The sequence below is a fragment of the Melanerpes formicivorus genome, unplaced genomic scaffold, assembly GCF_026170545.1.
Source record: "Melanerpes formicivorus ecotype bairdi unplaced genomic scaffold, bMelFor1.0.p_v2 SCAF_95, whole genome shotgun sequence".
NCBI lineage: Eukaryota > Metazoa > Chordata > Aves > Piciformes > Picidae > Melanerpes > Melanerpes formicivorus.
The window spans coordinates 2,309,250-2,332,325 of record NW_027142447.1 but is presented as its reverse complement, the minus strand read 5'-3'; the positions used below and the strand labels follow the sequence as shown (position 1 = coordinate 2,332,325).

At 51.2% G+C, this 23,076-nt stretch overlaps 2 protein-coding genes across 3 annotated transcripts in view; one reads left to right on the top strand and one right to left on the bottom strand.

The window, feature by feature from the left end:
* B4GALT4 (beta-1,4-galactosyltransferase 4) overlaps nt 1-9,208 on the bottom strand; it is a 44,540-nt gene extending 35,332 nt beyond the window's left edge. The window contains exon 1 of one of the 2 annotated variants that reach the window (XM_068165962.1): nt 8,447-9,208. The gene's annotated coding sequence lies outside the window, so the exon portion shown is untranslated. Of the gene's footprint in view, nt 1-7,444; nt 7,553-8,446 lie in introns of those variants that run through there. The other variant, XM_068165963.1, reaches the window with a different exon arrangement.
* The window catches only part of TMEM39A (transmembrane protein 39A), a 36,214-nt gene continuing 21,021 nt past the window's right edge, over nt 7,884-23,076 (top strand). Inside the window, exon 1 of the mRNA XM_068165960.1 lies at nt 7,884-8,246. The gene's annotated coding sequence lies outside the window, so the exon portion shown is untranslated. The remainder of the gene's footprint in view (nt 8,247-23,076) is intronic.

The following is a 23,076-nucleotide window of genomic DNA, read 5'->3' as shown; positions in this document are numbered from 1 at the left end:
ACCAGCAGTGTGCCCAGGTAGCCAAGAAGGCCAATGGCATCCTGGCCTGCATCAGGAACAATGTGGCCAGCAGGAGCAGGGAGGTCATTCTGCCCCTGTACTGAGCACTGGTTAGGCCACACCTTGAGTCCTGTGTCCAGTTCTGGGCCCTTCAGTTTAGGAAAGGTTTTGAGATGCTGGAAGGTGTCCAGAGAAGGGCAACAAAGCTGGGGAGGGGTTTGGAGCACAGCCCTGTGAGGAGAGGCTGAGGGAGCTGGGGTTACTTAGCCTGGAGAGGAGGAGGCTCAGGGGTGACCTTCTTGCTGTCTACAACTACCTGAAGGGAGGTTGTAGCCAGGTGGGGGTTGGTCTCTTCTCCCAGGCAAGCAGCACCAAAACAAGAGGACACAGTCTCAAGCTGTGCCAGGAGAGGTTTAGGCTGGAGGTTAGGAAGAAGTTCTTCATAGAAAGAGAGATTGTCCATTGGAATGTGCTGCCCAGGGAGGTGGTGGAGTCACCACCACTGGAGGTGTTTAGGAAGAGACTGGATGGGGTGCTTGGTGCCATGGTTTAGTTGATGGTATTGGGTGATACGTTGGACTTGATCTTTAAAGTAGTTTCCTACCTGGTCCATTCTATTCTATTCTATTCTATTCTATTCTATTCTATTCTATTCTATTCTATTCTATTCTATTCTATTCTATTCCATCCCATCCCATCCCATCCCATCCCATCCCATCCCATCCCATCCCATCCCATTCCATTCCATTCCATCAAATCTGAGCTAAATGACATCCCTTAAACGCAGCAGTGCCTGGGTTTTTGAAGTTGAAGGGGAGCTTTGAGGGCCATTGGCATTATTATTCTTGCTGCCACTTTTGTAAAGTTAAAGTGTTTTGCTTCCTCTCCAAATGTGTCATCATGTCACAGTGAAAATCAGATGAGGCTTGGCAGGAGTTCATCGAATCTCAGGAATCAGAACTTTCAATGCTTGCTTTCAAAACCTAGTTGGTCAGGAAGGACAAAGGTGTTCCTTAATCTTAAATAGAATATAAAGAAGAGCTTTTCATGTCAAACTCTGGAACAGAGTGCTTAAAAAAAACCACCCAAAAAGCATTTAAGTGTGCATGCCCACATGCAGATGGCTGAAAGTGTTTAGCTGCTGAGAGCAAGTGTCCTGGGTTAACACAGCCCACTCTGAGAAGCAAGCCCCCCACACACACACAGATGGGAGGGAAAGCAACACAAGAAAACCTCTGGGTTGAGATAAAGAGCTTGATGAGCTCAGACACTATGCAATTACCTGAGCAAAAGCAGCAGCAGCAGCCAGCAATAAAACAGTTCCTCATACCCAAGCACGCAGCAACTACCCAGCACGCAGCAGCCTGCCAGCACAGCGGAAAATGTCAATGCCCCAAGCTTGGAAGCTGCAGGCAGCAACCAGAACAGGAAGCCTCTCACATTACAACCTGAACTCCACGCCCCACAATACTTCTCTCCAGCCAGCACTAGAAGCTGGCATGACGTGGCATTGAGTATCAGCAGCAGATTCAACTCAGCCCACGACATTCCCCAACTCTTACTCTACATCATCCCCGTGATGCCCAGCAGCAGTTAACACACATCCTTCTGGTGCTCTGCTTCCAGCATCCAGCTGCTGAGATCCCCCCTGTACACCAGTAATATAGATGGGTTCCACTCCTTGTAGTTGATGGCATCAGGTACACTGGGGATTGGACATGGCACTTGGTGCCATGGTCTAGTCATGAGGTCTGTGGTGACAGGTTGGATTCGATCATCTTTGAGGTCTCTTCCAACCTTGGTGATACTGTGATACTAAAGCTTTGTGCTCTTGTGAGTTCAACTTGCCCATCCAACAGATCCAATAAACCCAGATGACCCTGTCCTCCACCTAGCTAGATTCAGGGCTCCTCTAGTTTTGACTGGAATCACTTGTGTCTTGTGAAGGAGCTTTTGGAGTCCCTTCAGGAGGATCAGAAGCAGCATCAATGGGATGGCATTCAACAAGTCCAAGTGCTAGGTGCTGCACTTTGGCCACGGTAATCCCATGCAGAGCTACAGGCTGGGGTCAGAGTGGCTGGAGAGCTGCCAAACAGAGAGGGACCTGGGGGTGTTGATTGACAGCTGCCTGAATATGAGCCAGCAGTGTGCCCAGGTGGCCAAGAAGGCCAATGGTATCCTGGCCTGCATTAGGAATAGTGTGGCCAGCAGGAGCAGGGAAGTCATTGTGCCCCTGTACTCTGCATTGGTTAGGCCACACCTTGAGTCCTGTGTCCAGTTCTGGGCCCCTCAGTTTAAGAAGGACATTGAGACACTTGAAGGTGTCCAGAGAAGGGCAACAAGGCTGGGGAGAGGCCTTGAGCACAGCCCTGTGAGGAGAGGCTGAGGGAGCTGGGGTTGTTTAGCCTGGAGAAGAGGAGGCTCAGGGGTGACCTCATTGCCCTCTACAACTACCTGAAAGGTGGTTGTAGCCAGGAAGGGGTTGGTCTCTTCTCCCATCACCAGAACAAGAGGACACAGTCTCAAGCTGTGCCAGGGGAGGTTTAGACTCAAGGTGAGGAGAAAGTTCTTCACCGAGCGAGTCGTTCGTCATTGGAATGTGCTGCCCAGGGAGGTGGTGGAGTCACCGTCCCTGGAGGTGTTCAAGAGGGGATTGGATGTGGCACTTGGTGCCATGGTCTAGCCATGAGGTCTGTGTTGATAGGTTGGACTCGATGATCCTCGAGGTCCTTTCCAGCCTTAGTTATACTGTGATACTGTGATCAGTTCTGCTTTTTTTGAGTGATTTTCTTCTGGAAACTGAGCCAGCATTCTTCTGGGGATCAATTCCTTGTCATTCACATACTCATAGAGCTAGGTCTGAAGTGGATTTTCCATCCCCCTTCCTCATGTCCTCCCCATGGTCACATAAATAAAACCATAGGGTGTGCTGTGGTGTGTACCTCCCAAATTCTCTCCCTTGGAAGCACCTGCTCCTCATGGCTGAAACAGAGGACCATACAGGGAGGGAGCAGGACATGTCCTCCCAGATTATCTTGATCTTCCAAGACAGTTCCTTGACAAGCAAAACACAGGCCTGTGCAGAAGAAGAGGGACTTTGCTCGTGTTGCTGAAACCTGCTAGTCATTTCATCCACCATTTGTCCTTGGCCATCTACCAAGGCCAGAGAGAAAGACCAAGTGACCACCTCTGGCTCTTCCTCTTGTTCCCATGATGGCCTCGATTCATCCTCATCCTTTGCTGGACAAGCTGCTTTCCTTGTATATTTATTCTTCTGTACAAGGGCAGCTGATGCTGGCACAGGCTGGTTCTTTGGTGCAGCTGACATGCCTGCTGTTGGGGTTTGAATATCCATAGTGCCTGCCAGTCTGCCTGTAGGTCCAGAGACCTTCTCTTGCCCCTGAGCACTCTGCACAGTAATGAGGAGGGTTTTGTAGTGTGTTGGTTTGGAAAGTGGTGATACAGTGACTCTTATGAAAGTCCCTGTAGCAGTTACACCTGTAATCAGGGAGGAAGGGTCTTTCTGAACATGGGCCTCTCTATTTTCCTGGGCTTCTCAGTGGTGGAATCCAGTGTTTCACATGATAAAGTCCCATGCATGGATCAGTAAAAACACTTGGGGGATTCCACAAAATGTGACAAGGGTGATCTCATCTTTCACATTCTGCCTGAGCCACTCCTTCTTCCTCAGTACTAGTTACCATAGCTCAGACTGGATTAAGGGTTCCTTGCAGATGTGAGGAAAGAAAGGCCTCAAACATTCAAATAGCTCTCTGATAAATTCAGAGCTGCTGAAGGGGCTGGAGAACAGGTCTTGTGAGGAGCAGCCACAGGAACTGGGGTTGTTTAATCTGCAGAAGAGGCTGAGTGAACACCTCACGCTCTACAGCTCCCTGGAAGGAGGCTGTAGCAAAGTGGGGGTTAGTCTCTTCTTCCTAGTAATGAGTGATAGAAGAGAGGAAATAGCCTCAAGTTATAACAACAACAACAACAACAACAACAACAACAATAATAATAATAAAAAACAACCAGGTAGGAAGAGACCTTCAAGATCATCGTGTCCAACCCATCAACCAATCCAACACCACCTAAACAACTAACCCATGGCACCAAGCACCCCATCAAGTCTCCTCCTGAACACCTCCAATGATGGTGACTCCACCACCTCCCTGGGCAGCACATTCCAATGGCTAACAACTCCCTCTGGGAAGAACTTTCTCCTCACCATCAGAGTGGGTTGGTCAGGCCAACTCTATCCCATGTATCATCACAGTATCACTAAGGTTGGAAGAGACCTCAAAGATCATCAAGTCCAACCTGTCACCACAGATCACAGATGTGCCTGGCCTGAATTACCAGGTGCATCTCCACACAGAATTGTCCATTGCTCACATGCAAGATTATCTCTTTCCTCCAGCATTTCCTCTCACTCCCTGGGACAGCTTTCTTCTTGTGATTGTGAAAGCTAACCATTCAAAGAGAGACTTATTCACCGTGGGCTGGCCCCCACAAGCTGGCCCAGAGTCACTTGCTGCAAGCTGTTCACGAAAGCTGTGGAATCACAGAAACACAGAATCGCTTCGGTTGGAAGACACTTTGCAGACCCTCGAGTCCCACCGTTATCTAACTGTTCCATCCCAGGTCCCTCGGTGTGTGTCAACCACCCCACAACCTTTGATGTTTGCTGCCGCTTGGTGGCTATTGCAGATACTGCCCGATGTCCCTTCACTGCTGACTGTTCTCCCAGTCTTGCAGTGCCCTCAGGCTGTCCTGAGTACTTGTGAGTGCTCAGTGCTGCTGGCCTCCTCTAGTTAGGCTTATGTGTCACACCTCAGCTGAGGGTGGCTGTTGATGTTCAGTCATAAGATAAACTGATTTGCTGGCTAAAATGAAGCAGTTAATTATTTCATAGCTATCACATAATTATTTTTGCTGCCTCATGGTGCAAAAAATGTGAAGCTTTCTGGATTTATTGTTATTGGTGAGTCCAGAGCAACACAAAATGTCCTTAATGGAGCAAAGTGCAAATGAGGAGACAGGGCATGGCCCCTGGCAACTCCTGCTTGGGTCTAGTCAAGATGCTAGAATTGTGGTATTGCTTTGTTTGGAAAACACCTTTGAGATCATAAGGTCCAACTATGATCACAGTATCATAGTATCAGTCAGGGTTGGAAGGGACCACAAGGATCATCTAGTTCCAACCCCCCTGCCATGGGCAGGGACACCCCACACTAGATCAGCCTGGCCACAGCCTCATCCAGCCTGGGCTTAAACACCTCCAGGGATGGGGCCTCGACCACCTCCCTGGACAACCCATTCCAGGGCTTCACCACTCTCATGGGGAAGAACTTCCTCCTCACCTCCAGCCTCAATCTCCCCACCTCCAGCTTCATTCCATTCCCCCTAGTCCTATCACTCCCTGAGATCCTGAGCAGTCCCTCCCCAGCCTTCCTGTAGGCCCCCTTCAGATACTGGGAGGCCACAATTAGGTCACCTCGGAGCCTTCTCTTCTGCAGACTGAACAGCCCCAACTCCTTCAGTCTGTCCTCATAGGAGAGGTGCTCCAGCCCTCTGATCATGCTTGTGGCCTTTCTCTGGACACCTTCCAGCACCTCCAGATCCCTCTTGGAATAGGGGCTCCAGAACTGGAGGCAGTACTCCAGGTGGGGTCTCAGCAGGGCTGAGTAGAGGGGGAGGATCACCTCCCTTGCCCTGCTGGCCACACTTCTCCTGATGCAGCCCAGGATCTGATTGGCTTTCTGGGCTGCAAGTGCACACTGAGAGCTCCTGTTGAGCTTCTCCTCCCCCAGCACCCCCAAGTCTCTCTCCTCAGGGCTGCTTTCCAGCCAGTCCCTGCCCAGCCTGGATTTGTGCCTGGGATTGCCTCGACCCAGATGCAGGACCCTGCACTTGCTCTTATTGAAGCTCATGAGTTTGGCTTGTGCCCACCTCTCCAGCCTGTCCAGGTCCCTCTGGATGGCCTCCCTTTCCTCCAGCCTGTCTGCTGCACCACACAGCTTGGTGTCATCAGCAAACTTGCTGAGGGTGCACTCAATGCCACTGCCCATGGCACCCACAAAGATGTTGAACAAGACAGGTCCTAGGACTGATCCTTGAGGGACTCTGCTTGTCTCTGGCCTCCACTGGGACATGGACATTATCTAACTCTGGTGGGCTGGTGGTAAACCATGTCCCTTAGTGCCACATGTATGCATCTTTTAAACAAGTCCATGTCTCACTATTGCAAATGAAGTGAGCTGGCAGTGTTCACTGAATCTGTAAAGTGACATGGAAATACAAAATCCTGAGAGACTCTTTGGATCATGGCTTTGATCTTCATACCTTTCCCACCCTAAAATAAAAGGACTGTGCAGTAGTGATGATCAGAGGACTGCAGCTGCTCTCCTGTGAGGACAGACTGAGGGAGTTGGGGCTGTTCAGTCTGGAGAAGAGAAGGCTCCCAGGTGACCTCATTGTGGCCTTCCAGTATCTGAAGGGGGCTACAAGAAAGCTGGGGAGGGACTTTTTAGGGTGTCAGGGAGTGATAGGGCTGGGGGGAATGGAGCAAAACTAGAAATGGGTAGATTCAGATTGGATGTTAGGTAGAAGTTCTTCCCCATGAGGGTGGTGAGACACTGGCACAGGTTTCCCAGGGAGGTGGTGGAAGCCTCATCCTTGGAGGTTTTTAAGGCCAGGCTGGATGTGGCTGTGATCAACTTGATCTAGTGTGAGGTGTTCCTGCCCATGGCAGGAGGGTTGGAACTGGATGATCCTTGAGGTCCCTTCCAACCCTCACAATTCTATGATTCTGTGATTCTGGAGGAATAGGCATTCAACCACCTCCCTGGGGAGCCTATTCCAGTCCTTGAGAAAGCTTTCAGCAAACAATTTTCTCCTACTATCCCATCTAAGTCTCCCCTGAGGCAACTGAGGGCCATTGCACCAAGGGGCAATCACGTCCCTACTCCCGTTGGCCACACTATTCCTGGTACAGGCCAGGATGCTGTTTGCCTTCTTGGCCACCTGAGCACACTGCTGGATCATGTTGTGACTGCTGTCAGCTGGCACCCCCAGTTCCTTTTCTGTTGGGCAGCTCTCCAGCCATGCTGCCCCAAGCCTGGAGCGTTGCATCAGGTTGTTGTGACCCAAGTGCAGCACTTGACCTTGCTTAGTCTCATACAGTTGGCCTCAGCCCCAGCCCCTTGTTCCAGTTTGTTCTGGTCCCTCCATAGAGCTTTCCAGCCCTCAAGTAGACCAAGCTCCCTTCCATCTTAGTGTCATCTGTAAACTTACTTTCAGCCCCCGCATCCACCACTGATAACAGTATCACAGAGAACTGGCTCAAAGGCTGAGCCATGCAGACGCCACTCGCCACCAGCTACCAGCTGGATTTAGCTCTCTTGACCACCACTCTTTGGGCCCAGCCATCTAGCCAGGTGTTTACCCAGTGAAGCATCCACCCATCCAAGCCGCGAGCAGCCCGTTTCTCCAGGAGGATGCTGTGAGAGGCAGTATCAAAGGCTTACTAAAAGCCAAATGAATTAACATCCGCAGCCTTTCCCTCATCCACTAAGCAGGTCACCCTGTCGGAGAAGCAGAGCAGGTTGGTCATGATATCATGACGCGCGAATGTAAAGAAAAAGGAACCCCCAAAGAAAAACGCCAAGCACTGCGATCAGCTCCTGCCATCAGCCCCCGCGATCAGCCCCCGCGATCAGCTCCTGCCATCAGCTCCCGCAGCGCCCCAGCCCCGCGGCGCCGCCGCCACCACCAAGATGGCGACACGGCGCTGCCGCCCCGCCCCCCGCGGAGCCCTTCCCTCCCTGGGCCGGCCGCGGCCGCTGGCCGCCGCGGTGGCTGCTACTGCCGCCGCCGCCTGTCGCCCTGTGATGAGAGCATCAGCCCTCACTGCCACGTCTCCCGGGCAGCTGCGGCGCGGGTAGCCGGCAGTGTGCAGGGCCGCGCCGGGGCCTGCCCTGCCCGCCTTCTCTTCCCTTCCTTTCTCTTCCCCGTAGGGCGGTCGCGGCTGCCCGTCCCCGCTCCTGCCTGGCTGCGGGCGAGTCGGGTCTGCCCGGCGGGAGGAGGGGCGCTCCGCGGGGTACCCGCCGCAGCCTCGTCCCCCGCCGGTCGGTGCGGGGGGGAGCGGTGGCTGTGGGGGTCCAGGTTCTCCGCCGGGCCGCTGCCGCCGGAAGGAGACCCCGCTGCCGGCTGATGTCCGAGCCGCGCCGCCGCCCGCGCCTGCATGTGTGAGTACTGGCCCCACCGCTGCTTCAGGGCAGCTCCGCTCAGGGAGAGCCCGACCGACCGAGGCGGGCGGCGGGATCCGCCGGGCCGGGCGGGACGGGACGGGACCCTGCCGCGCTGCTGCGGGGCCGAGAGCCGGAGCCGCCTCTGAGCCGGAGCCCCTCCGCGCTGGCCCGTGCCTGCGGGGCCACCTCCCGCCTACCTGAAACCAAGCGTGTGTGTGGTGGGAAGGCTTCTGCTGGCTTTGTTTGGTCCTGGTGGTAAGTCACGGCTCTTGGTGCCGGGCTTCTCGGTAGACCTTTCTTGGTATCTCTGGGTTAGAGCAAGAGGTGCCCCGAGAGGCGGGCTGCTCGGCGAGGGGACGGTTGAGGATGGAGCGCTGGGTCTGGGGTCACGGGTAGCTTTGCTTTGGGCTTTTAACTTGCTGTCCCTGTGTAACGAGTCCTACAAAGAGGTAGGAGAGGGCACCATCCTGTGAAAGACGAGGAACCGAGGCAATGTTCTCTAAGTGTAGCCAAATCTGTCTTGCTGTAAGGTACTGCTTCCAGGATCGAAGTGGAGCCATCTCTTCGGCTGTCCTGTCTTGCACCACTAAGAAAAGAGTGCCACTAAGCACCACTAAGAAAAGAGTCATCTGCTATGTGGGATAGTAATCCGGCTGTTCGCTTTCCTTGATATGTGAGGTAGCTCCTTCACTCTTCTAGCGGCATTTTAGCACATGAACATGTGGCAGAAACAGAGGTGGCTTTGTCTGTAATTCGTGATCGCTGATGTGCAGGCTGTTTCGTGGCGAGCAGCGGACCCCTCGTATCATGGGGACCCACCGCGACTGGAAGTGAAGGAATGAGAGGTCTGGCTTGCAAAGCAGGGAGTCTTCAAGTGTTTTGGAGATGAGGCATCTCTTCTGTAACAAAGTCGGGTCTGTTAACTTGCGACCAGAAGAGTCGTTCTGGGAGAGGGATACTGTAGTGTGGGGGTGGGACTGCAGTGGCTTAGCTCCAGTTCACAGGATATCTGTCCTGCAGGGCAGGACAAGAGCCCTTTAGCCTGCAGTCAGGCCCTTTGCTCACTTCCTGGCACTTCTGTTGTTGGACTGGCTTTGTTTCCTACACTCATTTCTCCCTCCAGCTGCTCCTCTGGAGCACCAGCTCCCTCAGCCAGGGCACTTGGTATTGGGACTAGAGATGTTGCACTGGTAAAACTTAGGCCCACTGTAGCCTCCCTCTCTGGGAGTTGTGTTGAAACTTCACATGCTCCTTCACAGAACCATGGAGTCATAAAGGTTGGAAATGGACTCTAAGATCAGGAAGTCCAACTGTCAGTACTGCCATGCCCTCTAAATCATGTTTTGAAGTGCCATATCTATGTGTTTTTTGAACCCTTCCAGGGATGATGACTTCACCACTTCCCTGGGCAGCCTGTTCCAATGCCTGACCACTCTTTGAGTAAAGAAATTTTTCTTAATATCCAATCTAAACCTCCCCTGGCACAACCTGAGGTCATTTTCTCTCATACTAGGTACCTGGGAGACGAGACCGACCTCTACCTCATTACAATCTCCTTTTAGGTAGTTGTTGTCCCTTACTGGTCTGGAATTGTTTTCAGGTTTAGAGGTAGCTTCTGCTTTTGAGCATCCTTTGTTTCAGGTTTTACAGTGCAAACTGGAACACAGGGTGGGAATGCTGTCCAGCTCTGATTTATTTGGAAGGACAGAGGAGCTCAGGTAATGTCATTGGCACAGTTAACTATGTCTGATGTGATGTGCACTGCTAACCTCAATGCCACAGAACGTCTGTGTGCCTCCTGTACAGCTCATTTCTGCCATTCTATGGGCAGACCAAGTGACCTGCAAGCATCTGAGACCTGATTTTCAGAAGGTCTGGGGAATCATGGAATCATAGTATCACAGGATCAGTCAGGGTTGGAAGGGACCACAAGGATCACCTAGTTCCAACCCCCCTGCCATGGGCAGGGACACCCCACACTAGATCAGCCTGGCCAGAGCCTCATCCAGCCTGGGCTTAAACACCTCCAGGGATGGGGCCTCAACCACCTCCCTGGACAACCCATTCCAGGGCTTCACCACTCTCATGGGGAAGAACTTCCTCCTCACCTCCAGCCTCAATCTCCCCACCTCCAGCTTCATTCCATTCCCCCTAGTCCTATCACTACCTGAGATCCTGAGCAGTCCTTCCCCAGCCTTCTTGGAGCCCCCTTCAGATACTGGAAGGCCACAATTAGGTCACCTCAGAGCCTTCTCTTCTCCGGACTGAACAGCCCCAACTCCTTCAGTCTGTCCTCACAGGAGAGGTGCTCCAGCCCTCTGCTCATCCTCCTGGCCCTTCTCTGGACACCTTCCAGCACCTCCAGATCCCTCTTGTAATAGGGGCTCCAGAAATGGAGGCAGTACTCCAGGTGGGGTCTCAGCAGAGTGGCCAATCTCTCTTTCTGAGAAGAACTTCTTCCTAACATCCAGCCTAAACCTCCCCTGCTGCAGCTTGAAGCTGTGTCCTCTTGTTCTGGTGCTGGTTGCCCAGGAGAAGAGACCAACCCCCACCTGGTTACCCCAACATTTCAGGTAGCTGTAGAGAGCAATAAGGTCTCCCCTGAGCCTCCTCTCCTCCAGTGGGGATCCACACTCTTTTCGAGTGAGGCATTTCTATTGCCTCAAGCTGAGCATTGAAAGTCACTGATCATTCAGAAAAGGCAAGAATTCAAGTTTTTACAATCTTTCTGACTGCAAAATGACTGCTTCCTACTTTTGTGCAATGTGTGTGTTTCTGTTCTGCCTGTAAGAAGAGAAATTCTTACAGAAACTTGTTGCAATGTACAGGTTAGTGCCCTGATGAATTACTATTTTTATGGAGACACTAATGGCATCTGCTGGTAGCTAAGGAAATAAAGCTGTTCTCATCTCAGTGGCACTATGAGGAGAGGCTGAGGGGGCTGGGGTTATTTAGCCTGGAGAAGAGGAGGCTCAGGGGAGACCTCATTGCTCTCTACAACTACCTGAAGGGAGGTTGTAGCCAGGTGGGGGCTAGTCTCTTCTTCCAGGCAACCTGCACCAGAACAAGAGGACACAGTCTCAAGCTGTGCCAGGGGAAGTTTAGGCTGGAGGTGAGGAGAAAGTTCTTCCCAGAGAGAGTTGTTAGCCATTGGAATGTGCTGCCCAGGGAGGTGGTGGAGTCCCCATCCCTGGAGGTGTTCAAGAGGGGACTGGATGTGGCACTTGGTGCCATGGTTTATTTAGTCATGAGGTGTTGGGTGATAGGTTGGACTTGATGATCTCTGAGGTCTTTTCCAACCTTATTGATTGATTCTATGATTCTATCTATGTCAGCAATATTTGTGCTGATGTAACATCACCTATATCGTTACACTCTTAGGTATTACTCGGAAGCAGGCAAGCCTAATCACTTTTTTATCTATGCTCTCTTTAGGTGCTGCATTTTGGTCTGAAATTCTAGAATACTGAGTGCTGTGTGTGGTATTTGAAGGGAAAAAACCACATCTTTCTGCTTGTGTTTTGGAACTGAGCAGCGCTGAGCACAAGTCTTTTGCCACCAGTGCCTGTATTGCACATTGATTTGAACAACTCAAGCCTGGCTGTCATAAAGTTAACTTTTTTTTCCTTTCCTTTTCTTCTGCAGGCATTAAATAAGTTTTGAGAATAGGGCAAGAGCATATATACTAGAAATGGTTGCTCAGGTGGCTTCCAGTTTTCATGAGCATTCAGTTCAGAAGCCAGTCAGGCCACTCAGGACAGCTGTAGAGTTCCAGCTCCTAAATATAGAATCACAAAGGTTGGAAGAGACCTCAAAGATCATCAAGTCCAACCTGTCACCACAGACCCCATGACTAAACCATGGCACCAAGTGCCACATCCAGTCCTCTCTTGAACACCTCCAGGGATGGTGACTCCACCACCTCCCTGGGCAGCACATTTCAATGGTGAATGACTCTCTCAGTGAAGAACTTTCTCCTCCCGTCCAGCCTAAACCTCCCCTGGCACAGCTTGAGACTGTGTCCTCATGTTGCTGGTTGCTTGAGAGAAGAGACCAACCCCCACCTGGCTACAACCTCCCTTCAGGTAGTTGTAGAGAGCAACAAGGTCTCCCCTGAGCCTCCTCTTCTCCAGGCTAAAGAATCCCAGCTCCCTCAGCCTCTCCTCACAGGGCTGTGCTCAAGGCCTCTCCCCAGCTTTGTTGCCCTTCTCCGGACACCTTCAAGTGTCTCAATGTCCTTCTTAAACTGAGTGGCCCAGAACTGGACACAGTTACATAGATATATATAATTATATATAGATATGGAGCAAAGCCATGAGATAATACTGAGTTTGAGACCATCCTACTCCTCAGTCTCAGTGCTTTCCCTGTGCCTCAGGTGTCATGAAATCCCACCAGAAAAAGGCTTTCTTGCAGCAGTTCCAAGCTTGTGGTTCACTTCTAGTTTATGGATGCGAAACTCATGAGCTGGAGGGCTTGGAGCTGTGCTCTGGATTTAAAGAAGAAATCCTTTATCAATATGAAGATGTATGTGCTTTTTAGCACTGGTGGCAATCAGTACATTTGCTTGCTATTAGAATGCCACCACCCAGGGAGGTGTGGAGTCACCATCCCAGGAGGTGTTCAGGAGGGGATTGGACGTGGCACTTAGTGCCGTGGTTTAGTAGCCATGAGGTGTTGGGTGACAGGCTGGACTTGATGATCTCTGAGGTCTTTTCCAACCTTATTGATTCTATGATTCCATGAATGGTTGGTGATAAAAATATTACCCATTTCCAACCATCTGTTTGTCCATTGTGAAACTTTATGTCCTGGTGTCTTCATGGGCTGGGAAATATAGAGGATGGTTGAGTTTGGCTTGCAGAATCTACTTCAATGCTTGGAATCTTTACACAGTATCACAGTATCACTAAGGTTGGAAGAGACCTCGAGGATCATCAAGTCCAACCTGTCACCACAGACCTCATGACTAGACCATGGCACCAAGTGCCCTGTCCAATCCCCTCTTGAACACCTCCAGGGATGGTGACTCCACCACCTCCCTGGGCAGCACATTCCAATGACGAACGTCTCGCTCGGTGAAGAGCTTTCTCCTCACCTCGAGCCTAAACCTCCCCTGGTGCAGCTTGAGACTGTGTCCCCTTGTTTAGACTTGTATTAATTGCCCTGTCCTCTTTAATTGTGCAGTATGATGCTCTCATGTGTGTTTTCCTTTCTGAAGTCAAATTTCTGTGCTCCTTGTACTACCATTCAGTTGGAGAACAGCTTGGCAGTACTGCAGTGCTCGCTTACGCACAAGAAACTGTTGAGGAAGATCAAAGTTACAACAGTCGACCTTCCTCTTCTTCCAGTGATCTCTTCCCTCTGCTATTGCTTTAATCTGCTCTCTGGCTGCAGAATTCAGCTTGTCAAGGTAATGGATAGGGCCATAAAGTTAGCTTTCTTCTCTTTGTTCACCTAGCTGCTGCAGGTCTCTTGTACCAAAGGAAACTTTAGTCCTTTTGTTTCTTACCACAGTTAGATCAGTGCTGCAGCTTTTAGCAGGTGGGGTTTTAAAATCAGAGCTAAATCTCTAGTAGCTGCATGAAGTGGGCAAATAATTCATAGAATCATTAAGGTTGGAAAGACCTCAGAGATCATCAAGTCCAACCTGTCTCCCAACACCTCATGACTACTAAACCATGGCACCAAGTGCCACATCCAGTCCCCTCTTGAACACCTCCAGGGATGGTGACTCCACCACCTTCCTGGGCAGCACATTCCAGTGGCTAACAACTCTCTCTGTGAAGAACTTTCTCCTCACCTCCAGCCTAAACTTCCCCTGGTACAGCTTGAGACTGTGTCCTCTTGTTCTGGTGCTGGTTGGCTGGGAGAAGGCATAGAGTAAAACACACAGAAGAGACACTTCAGGAGAGTTATCCTGAGTTGTTGCATTGGGATTGAGCTCAGAAAGCCCTCCTGGTTACAACCTCCCTTCAGGTAGTTGTAGAGAGCAATAAGGTCTCCCCTGAGCCTCTTCTCCAGTCTAAACAATCCCAGCTCCCTTAGCCTCATGAGCTTAAACTTGCCTGAAAGACTTTTTCTTTATCATTCTTTGTGGGGTTGTAGACATTGGAGAGTAATTTCCAACCTATTTTTTAGTAATAAATCAATTTTCTAAAGCCCCAAACAGCTTTCCAGGCTGAATGTGTTGCAAGCAGGAAAATGACTTCTGGTGGGAAGTATTATGCAAGCCAGCCAGCCAGTAAAGCTGTGCAGGCTGGCATGGTGCAGGGGCATCCCTGTATGCTGGCAGGGTTTGCAATAGGTGGTGTTAAGCAAAATTATCAGTAGTAGATGTCTGTGGCCCAGAAATACCTGCAAAGGGGCATGTATGCAGATTGAGACAGCTAAATGAGTCTTGGTTGGAATTAATTACAGCTGAGAGAAAGAGATCCTGTTGCATTTTCATGATCTGCTGCGTTAATTGTGCTGTAAATGGTCACACAAGGCACTGCGTGCTCCCTGCCAGAGGAATCCAGTGTGAACTGTGTCCAGTTCTGGCACCCTCAATTTAAGGAGGACACTGAGACTCTTGAACGTGCCCAGAGAAGGGCAACGAGGCTGGGGAGAGGCCTTGAGCACAGCCCTGTGAGGAGAGGCTGAGGGAGCTGGGGTTGTTTAGCCTGGAGAGAAGGAGGCTCAGGGGTGACCTTATCATAGTATCAGTCAGGGTTGGAAGGGGCCACAAGGATCATCTAGTTCCAACCCCCCTGCCATGGGCAGGGACACCCCACACTAGATCAGCCTGGCCACAGCCTCATCCAGCCTGCTCTTAAACACCTCCAGGGACAGGGCCTCAACCACCTCCCTGGACAACCCATTCCAGGGCTTCACCACTCTCATGGGGAAGAACTTCCTCCTCACCTCCAGCCTGAATCTCCCCACCTCCAGCTTCATTCCATTCCCCCTAGTCCTATCACTACCTGAGATCCTGAGCAGTCCCTCCCCAGCCTTCTTGTAGCCCCCTTCAGATACTGGAAGGCCACAATGAGGTCACCTCAGAGCCTTCTCTTCTGCAGACTGAACAGCCCCAACTCCTTCAGTCTGTCCTCATAGGAGAGGTGCTCCAGCTCTCTGATCATCCTTGTGGCCCTTCTCTGGACACCTTCCAGCACCTCCACATCCCTCTTGGAATAGGGGCTCCAGAACTGGAGGCAGTACTCCAGGTGGGGTCTCAGCAGAGCTGAGCAGAGGGGGAGAATCACCTCCCTTGACCTGCTGGCCACACTTCTCCTGATGCAGCCCAGCTCTCTACAACTACCTGAAGGGAGGTTGTAGCCAGGTGGGGGTTGGTCTCTTCTCCCACATACCAAGCACCTGAACAAGAGGACACAATCTCAAGCTGCACCAGCGGAGGTTTAGGCTGGAGGTGAGGAGAAAGTTCTTCCCAGAAAGAGAGATTGGCCATTGGAATGTGCTGCCCAGGGAGGTGGTGGAGTCACCATCCCTGGAGGTGTTCAAATAGGGATTGGATGTAGCACTTGGTGCCATGGTTTAGTTAGCCATGAGGTGTTGGGTGGCAGCTTGGACTTGATGATCTCTGAGGTCTTTTCCAACCTTACTGCTTCTATGAACTGTAGACCCTTACTGTATGGTGGATAGCTGTTAAGGGGCAAGTAGAGGGCAGTCAACATGTTCTCCTATGTGGTCTATATTTGAATGCAAACTTGGGATTTGTTCAAACTGGAGCTTATTTCACAGTATCACAGTATCACTTAGGTTGGAAAGGACCTCGAGGATCATCAAGTCCAACCTATTAACACAGACCTCATGACTAAACCATGGCACCAAGTGCCACATCCAGTCCCCTCTTGAACACCTCCAGGGATGGTGACTCCACTATCTCCCTGGGCAGCACATTCCAATGGCTAACAACTCTATCTGGAAAGAACTTTCTCCTCACCTTGAGTCTAAACCTCCCCTGGCACAGCTTGAGACTGTGTCCTCTTGTTCTGGTGCTGCTTGCCTGGGAGAAGAGACCAATCCCTTCCCGGCTACAACCTCCCTTCAGGTAGTTGTAGAGGGCAATGAGGTCTCCCCTGAGCCTCCTCTTCTCCAGGCTAAGCAACCCCAGCTCCCTCAGCCTCTCCTCACAGGGCTGTGCTCAAGGCCTCTCCCCAGCCTTGTTGCCCTTCTCTGGACACGTTCAAGTGTTTCAATGTCCTTCTTAAACTGAGGGACCCAGAACTGGACACAGGACTCAAGGTGTGGTCTACCCAGTGCTGAGTACAGGGGCACAATGACCTCCCTGCTCCTGCTGGCCACACTATTCCTGATACAGGCCGGGATGCCATTGGCCCTCTTGTCCACCTGGCCACACTGCTGGCTCATGTTTAGGCAGCTGTCAGTCAGCACCCCCAGGTCCCTCTCTGTTTGGCAGCTCTCAGCCACTCTGAACCCAGCCTGTAGCTCTGCATGGGATTGCCGTGCCCAAAGTGCAGCACTCTGCACTTGGACTTGTTGAATGCCATCCCATTGGATTCTGCCCGTCTGCCCAGTAACTCAGAGTTAACTGAGGGTTAACTCTCCTGGAAGTGTTTCTTCTGTGTGTTTTACTCTCTGCCTTCAAGCTGATTGCCACAGATGGCAGATTGCTTGCCTTATTTTTAGCTGTGTGAGAACAAAACAGAAAAATCCCAGTGACTCCCCAGGATTTGTCATCGTGGCTGATCTCCATTAAATGAAACCCAGGGCTTGGCAGAGGAGCCAAAGCAGCAGGCAAGCTGCTTCTCTTTGTTTTCTCTCAAAGCTTGTCTAAAGCACTTAAAATAATGCTGTAAAAAAAACCTAATCATTACTACTCACAGAGACCCCTGGGAGGAGAAATGCTTACCAAACAGCTTATCCTGTTTGGGAGAGAGAAATTGAGGTCTGCATCAGTGAAAACAACTTCCCTGCTAGTCAGCTGAAGTGTTTCACAGCAGAATTCGTGGCTTGCAGTGCAGGACTCAGGCTGTTAGATGGTGTGGATGGTTTTCACAGTGTAACTAAGGTTGGAAAGGACCTCGAGGATCCAACCTATCAACACAGACCCCATGACTTTTCAGGCTTTGGAAGGGGGCTGCATATTTTGCTGGCTTTCCTGGCTGAAAGCTTGTGGGCTCTCAAGGCAGTGTGATCTCTTTTTGCTGTGCACTTGTCCTGCTGAGTTGGAAAAACAGTTTTCAGTGGTCCCAGCCAGAATTCTCCTCCCTTTTCAGTCCACTGTGTAGCGGAGGGTGATCAGTGGCTGTGTTTTAGAAGTGCTGTTCTTGTGTGCAGTGTTTATGAAGGGCTTCAGTGCAAGATGTGCTTAGGGAGGGCAGTGTTGATAAATTGTGTTAGCAGCCAGCTTTGATAGCTCTGCCTGTGTTGTGTCTGCTAATACATTGTCCTTGTGAGCTAGCATTAGCTCCCACTCAGTGTCCCTTTTTAAAGTGAACTTTTCTTTCCCTCTGTAACAGGCATCTGGAGCTGGATCTCAAAACTTTGGTGTTATCACACCTCAAGGTCTTGCTTTGGAGTTGAAGCTGAAACTTCCCCGAGCTTTCAGATGATACTGCAGGTTGCCTTTGAGAGCCATATGTGTAGCTCAGTAGCTCCTGCCAGCTTTCTTAGTTGGAGCCTCTTTCTCTGGATGAGGCTGGGCTTGCTGTCCCTTTCCCCACACAATATAGGAGCATGGGAACTGCAGGACCAACACAGACCTGTGACCCAGCCGCTCAGTCCCGCGTTTCACTCTGCTGCTGGAAGAGCTCAGCTTTGCAATTCTGCCTTGCCCTCACACAAGGAGCAGCTGATGCTTGCTTTATTCCCAGGATCCAGTGTTTGGCTGTGAGTCTTGCTGTCTCCATCAGACACCAAAGAAATGGTGAATGTCTTGCAGAGGGTGTGATACTGTTGTCTTGGTGAGAAGCACGGTGTCGGCCGCTTGTGAATGCTGGCGTGTGTGCTGTGGTTTGAGGGGGTTTTCCCCCTCCCATCCTTTTGGAGCCTAATTTCACTTGTCTTAATTCATAAAATTATTGCAGTGATTCATTCAAGTCTTTCTAAGCTGCTTGCTTTCACTTCCTCCTGCAGCAGTTAGCTGCACAAGGTAATTGTGTGGTTGTGAGGTATTATTACTTCGGGAGTCGTGGCTTTGTTCCTGGACTCGCCAGAGGCTCATTAAGAGCATTCGGGGTGTGTGTCTTCTTTCCTGCAGTTCACAAAAGCTTGAACTCATCTGTATTCTGAAGGGGACTCCATCTCCTGCATGCCTCTAGAAATCCCTTCCTCACACCCTCTGAAGTAAGACTTTTTTTTTGAGGGGATTTTTAAGGAATGTGTAGGATTAGGCTGAGGGAGCTGGGGTTGATCAGCCTGGAGAAGAGGAGGCTCAGGGGAGACCTTATTGCTGTCTACAACTACCTGAAGGGAGATTGTAGCCAGGTGGGGGCTGGTCTCTTCCAGGCAATCAGCACCAGAACAAGAGGACACAGTCTCAAGCTGTGCCAGGGGAAGGTTAGGCTGGATGTTAGGATGAAATTCTACACAGAGAGAGTGATTGCCCATTGGAATGTGCTGCCCGGGGAGGTGGTGGAGTCACCATCCCTGGAGGTGTTCAGGAGGAGACTTGCTAGGGTGCTTGGTGCCATGGTTTAGTTGATTAGATGGTGTTGGATGATAGGTTGGATGCAATGATCTTGAAGGTCTCTTCCAACCTGGTCTGGTCCATTCCATTCCTATTCCTATTCCATTCCTATTCCATTCCTATTCCATTCTCCTTTTCCATTGCCAGGGGGAAGCTTTCTCAGTCTCTTGGATAACTTTCTTGGTCTGGAAGTTAAAGCTCTGTCCCATCCTTACAAAGTTTATTTCCAAAATGAGCTGGACTGAACTTCCTGCACTTTAACCTGGAGAGGCTTTTCCTGGAAAACTCCTTTTTTCCCTGCTGCCATTTCTGTCAGTGAGTGAATTTACTGTGACAGCTCCAGACAGCAAGTGCTACCTTCACCGTGTCTTCAGCTAGAACATCTTTTCCCCCTCTTATCTGTCTGCTGAGCTCTAGCCTACTTTGCTGAAGATGCCTGAAATGAGTCATGGTGTACATGCAGTCTGTGAATTCTTGCCTTTTTCTTGCTACTTTCACTCTTTGGATTTGGCATGTGTATAGGGGACTAATAGAGGGAGCCTCTTCGGCCCGAGAGGCAACAGAGGCAACGTGTTGCTTCAGCCCAAGGTGTCAGATGCTTACCCAGCAGGAGTAAGGCTGCTTTGATCGAGGTGGAGAGTGGCAAGAAGAGACCTGTGGCCTTCTTGGGTTGTGTTGTTGTAAGTGAGAATGGCCACTTTTCTTCCTCTGCTCTTGAGAGTATCCAGGTGACAGCCTGGTGGAGGTGGGGCAGGCTGTGGATGTGGTCTACCTGGACCTCAGCAAGGCCTTTGACACTGCTCCCCACAGCAAACTCCAGGCCAAGCTGTCAGCCCCTGGCTTGGACAGCAGCACTGAGCTGGGTTAGGAACTGGCTGGAGGCTGAGCCCAGAGAGTGGTGGTGAATCATAGCATCATAGTATCAGTCATGGTTGGAAGGGACCACAAGGATCATCTAGTTCCAACCCCCCTGCCATGGGCAGGGACACCCCACACTAGATCAGGCTGGCCAGAGCCTCATCCAGCCTGCTCTTAAACACCTCCAGGGATGGTGCCTCAATGAGGTCACCTGGGAGCCTTCTCTTCTCCAGACTGAACAGCCCTAACTCCTTCAGTCTGTCCTCATAGGAGAGGTGCTCCAGCCCTCTGATCATCCTCGTGGCCCTTCTCTGGACACCTTCCAGCACCTCCAGATCCCTCTTGGAATAGGGGCTCCAGAACTGGAGGCAGTACTCCAGGTGGGGTCTCACCAGAGCTGAGTAGAGGGGGAGAATCACCTCCCTTGCCCTGCTGGCCACACTTCTCCTGATGCAGCCCAGGATCTGATTGGCTTTCTGGGCTGCAAGTGCACACTGAGAGCTCCTGTTGAGCTTCTCCTCCACCAGCACCCCTAAGTCTCTCTCCTCAGGGCTGCTTTCCAGCCAGTCCCTGCCCAGCCTGGATTTGTGCCTGGGATTGCCTCCACCCAGCTGCAGGACCCTGCACTTGCTCTTGTTGAAGCTCCTGAGGTTGGCTTGTGCCCACCTCTCCAGCCTGTCCAGGTCCCTCTGGATGGCCTCCCTTCCCTCCAGCTGTCTGCTGCACCACACAGCTTGGTGTCATCAGCAAACTTGCTGAGGGTGCACTCAATGCCACTGTCCATGGCACCCACAAGGATGTTGAACAAGACAGGTCCCAGGACTGATCCTTGAGGGACTCTGCTTGTCCCTGGCCTCCACTGGGACATGGAGCCATTGACAGCCACATCCAGCTGGCAGCCAGTCAGTAGTGGAGCCCCCCAGGGACCAGTGCTGGGACTAACAGAGGGATCCTCTTCGGCCCGAGCTGTGCTGCACCAGAGAAGCCTACGCTAACGTGGTCTTGCTCGGCTGGGCTTGCTGTTACAGGGGAGGTTCTTGGGTCTTAGTCACTGAACAAAAATTAGTCTTGGTGCATCACCTGACGGTGGTGATTCACCTCCCACTTCTTGTCCTCTTTGCCAGACCCTGGGCTGCACTTCATGGGGGAGTTTCTGTCTCTCTGCGCCCAATTTCCTCCTGAATCTGTCGTTCCATATGGCGTGAGGGCACAGAAAACAGGATGGCTCGGGAGACTTCCCTCCTGATTGGTTTAGTGTCCTAGCTCAGGGCTGGGGCCAAGCCCTGGGCCAGGTGGCTGGTGTGTGGAACCAGCCTGAGCTGAAAGGTTGTGTTGACTTAGCACGGGGGGAGCTCTATGCAAGCCAAATATTTAGCTTTCCATCCGATAGCCTGTTGGTTACTTCCTCCCTCACAACAACCAAATGCTTTGCTGTTTCCAAATGGAGTTAGGGGTTCCACAGAAATGTTGCTGCTGCTTGGTTTCTGGTGTGGCAGGTGCTGAAAAGGTGGCCTTGAAACCATGGCCATGGGTGCAGCCATGGCTGTTCCTAGGCTCTTCTTGAGTTGTTTGGCGTTGTGTGGGGTGAATGGGTTACCAACCTGCTGTCTCTCTTTTTCCAGCTGTCCAAATGGGTTTATTGAAATACAGAAGGGAATGGCTCACACTGAAAGGAAGTAGAAATAAGCCATAGGGTAGGATAGGGTAGGATAGGATAGGGTAGGATAGGATAGGATAGGGTAGGATAGGATAGGATAGGATAGGATAGGATAGGATAGGATAGGATAGGATAGGATAGGATAGATCAGGTTGGAAGAGACCCATCAGGATCATTCAAGAGACCTTCAACAGACCATCAAGATCATTCAAGAGACCTTCAGGAGACCCATCAGGATCATTCAGGAGACCTTCAAGAGACCATCAAGATCACTGAAGAGACCATCAAGAGACCTTCCAGAGACCATCAAGATCATTCCAGAGACCATCAAGATCATTCCAGAGACCATCAAGATCATTCCAGAGACCATCAAGGGACCTTCAAGATCATGCAAGGGACCTTCAAGATCAGTCAAGAGACCTTCAAGAGACCACCAAGATCAGTCAAGAGACCTTCAAGAGACCTTCAAAATCATGCAAGAGACCTTCAAGAGACCATCAAGATCAGTCAAGAGACCTTCAAGAGACCTTCAAAATCATGCAAGAGACCTTCAAGAGACCTTCAAGATCGTGCAAGAGACCTTCCAGAGACCCATCAAGATCATTCCAGAGACCCATCAAGATCATTCCAGACACCCATCGAGATCATAGTAACTAGGACTCACAGCAGCTTGAAAGAGAACTTGGTTCTAAGATGGGTTTGATGGCAATTTGCAAAGACAGAATTGCAGGACAAATGCAAGTTTGGGATTAGGTTGAGCAGCTGCAGTGAGTTGGAAGTGAGGGCCTTGGTAACTAAGAGACAGTTTTACTTCACTTTTGGGGATTGATGGAGCTGGGAGGGAGGAAGAAGAGAAAGAGCTGCTTGTCTGCCATCTGAAAGTCACAACTGCTAATGGTCTATGTTTGATCCCAAAGGGCAGAGAATCTCGCCCTGTTTTCCTCCTGGCAGCTTTCCAGAAATGGCTCCCCCAGGGGCTAGTAACTGTCTCTTGCAGCCTTGCAAACAAGATCTTGTAAATAAGCCTCTGTGACACAGGGAGCTGCTGACACTTGTGAGGTGACAATAGAAGCTGTACAGGTGCTGTTCACTGGAAGCCCTGGGGACAGAGCCTGTCACTCAGGCAAGAGGAAGCTGTCCAAGTCTTAAATGGCCTCTTGCCTTCGTGGGCTAAAAGCTTAATCCTTGGAGTTTACCTAGACAATCCAGTTCCAGGATGTGTGTTCCTTGTAGGAGGAGGATGACCTAAAAGCCAGCAGACCTGACAGCAGGTAGCTGTTGAAGTGTGGGGAGGGACTGCTAGACAGCTGCTTGCAGGAGTGCTCAGGAGATGGGTGGTGCTGCCGGCATGGTGCTGTTCCCAGTGCCTTTATCCTGCACTTGGTGCTAGCTGTGGTTCAGGGTATTACCCCTGACTCCCAGGGAGGCTGGAAATGCTGGTGACACAACCAGTGTTCTCACTGGTTGTCCCCTGTGCTTCAGTGGTCAGTGCTCTGCACCCGTGGCACAGGGGTGGCCTGCTGTGCTTCCCTTGCAAGGGGGCACTGCACATATGGCAGGTGTGCTCCTGGGCCTGTGTGGCCATAAAGCATAAGCACCCTCAATGGCAGGTTTAGCTAGCAACTCAGACAATGCTGGGAGCTTCTGCACTGCTGAGG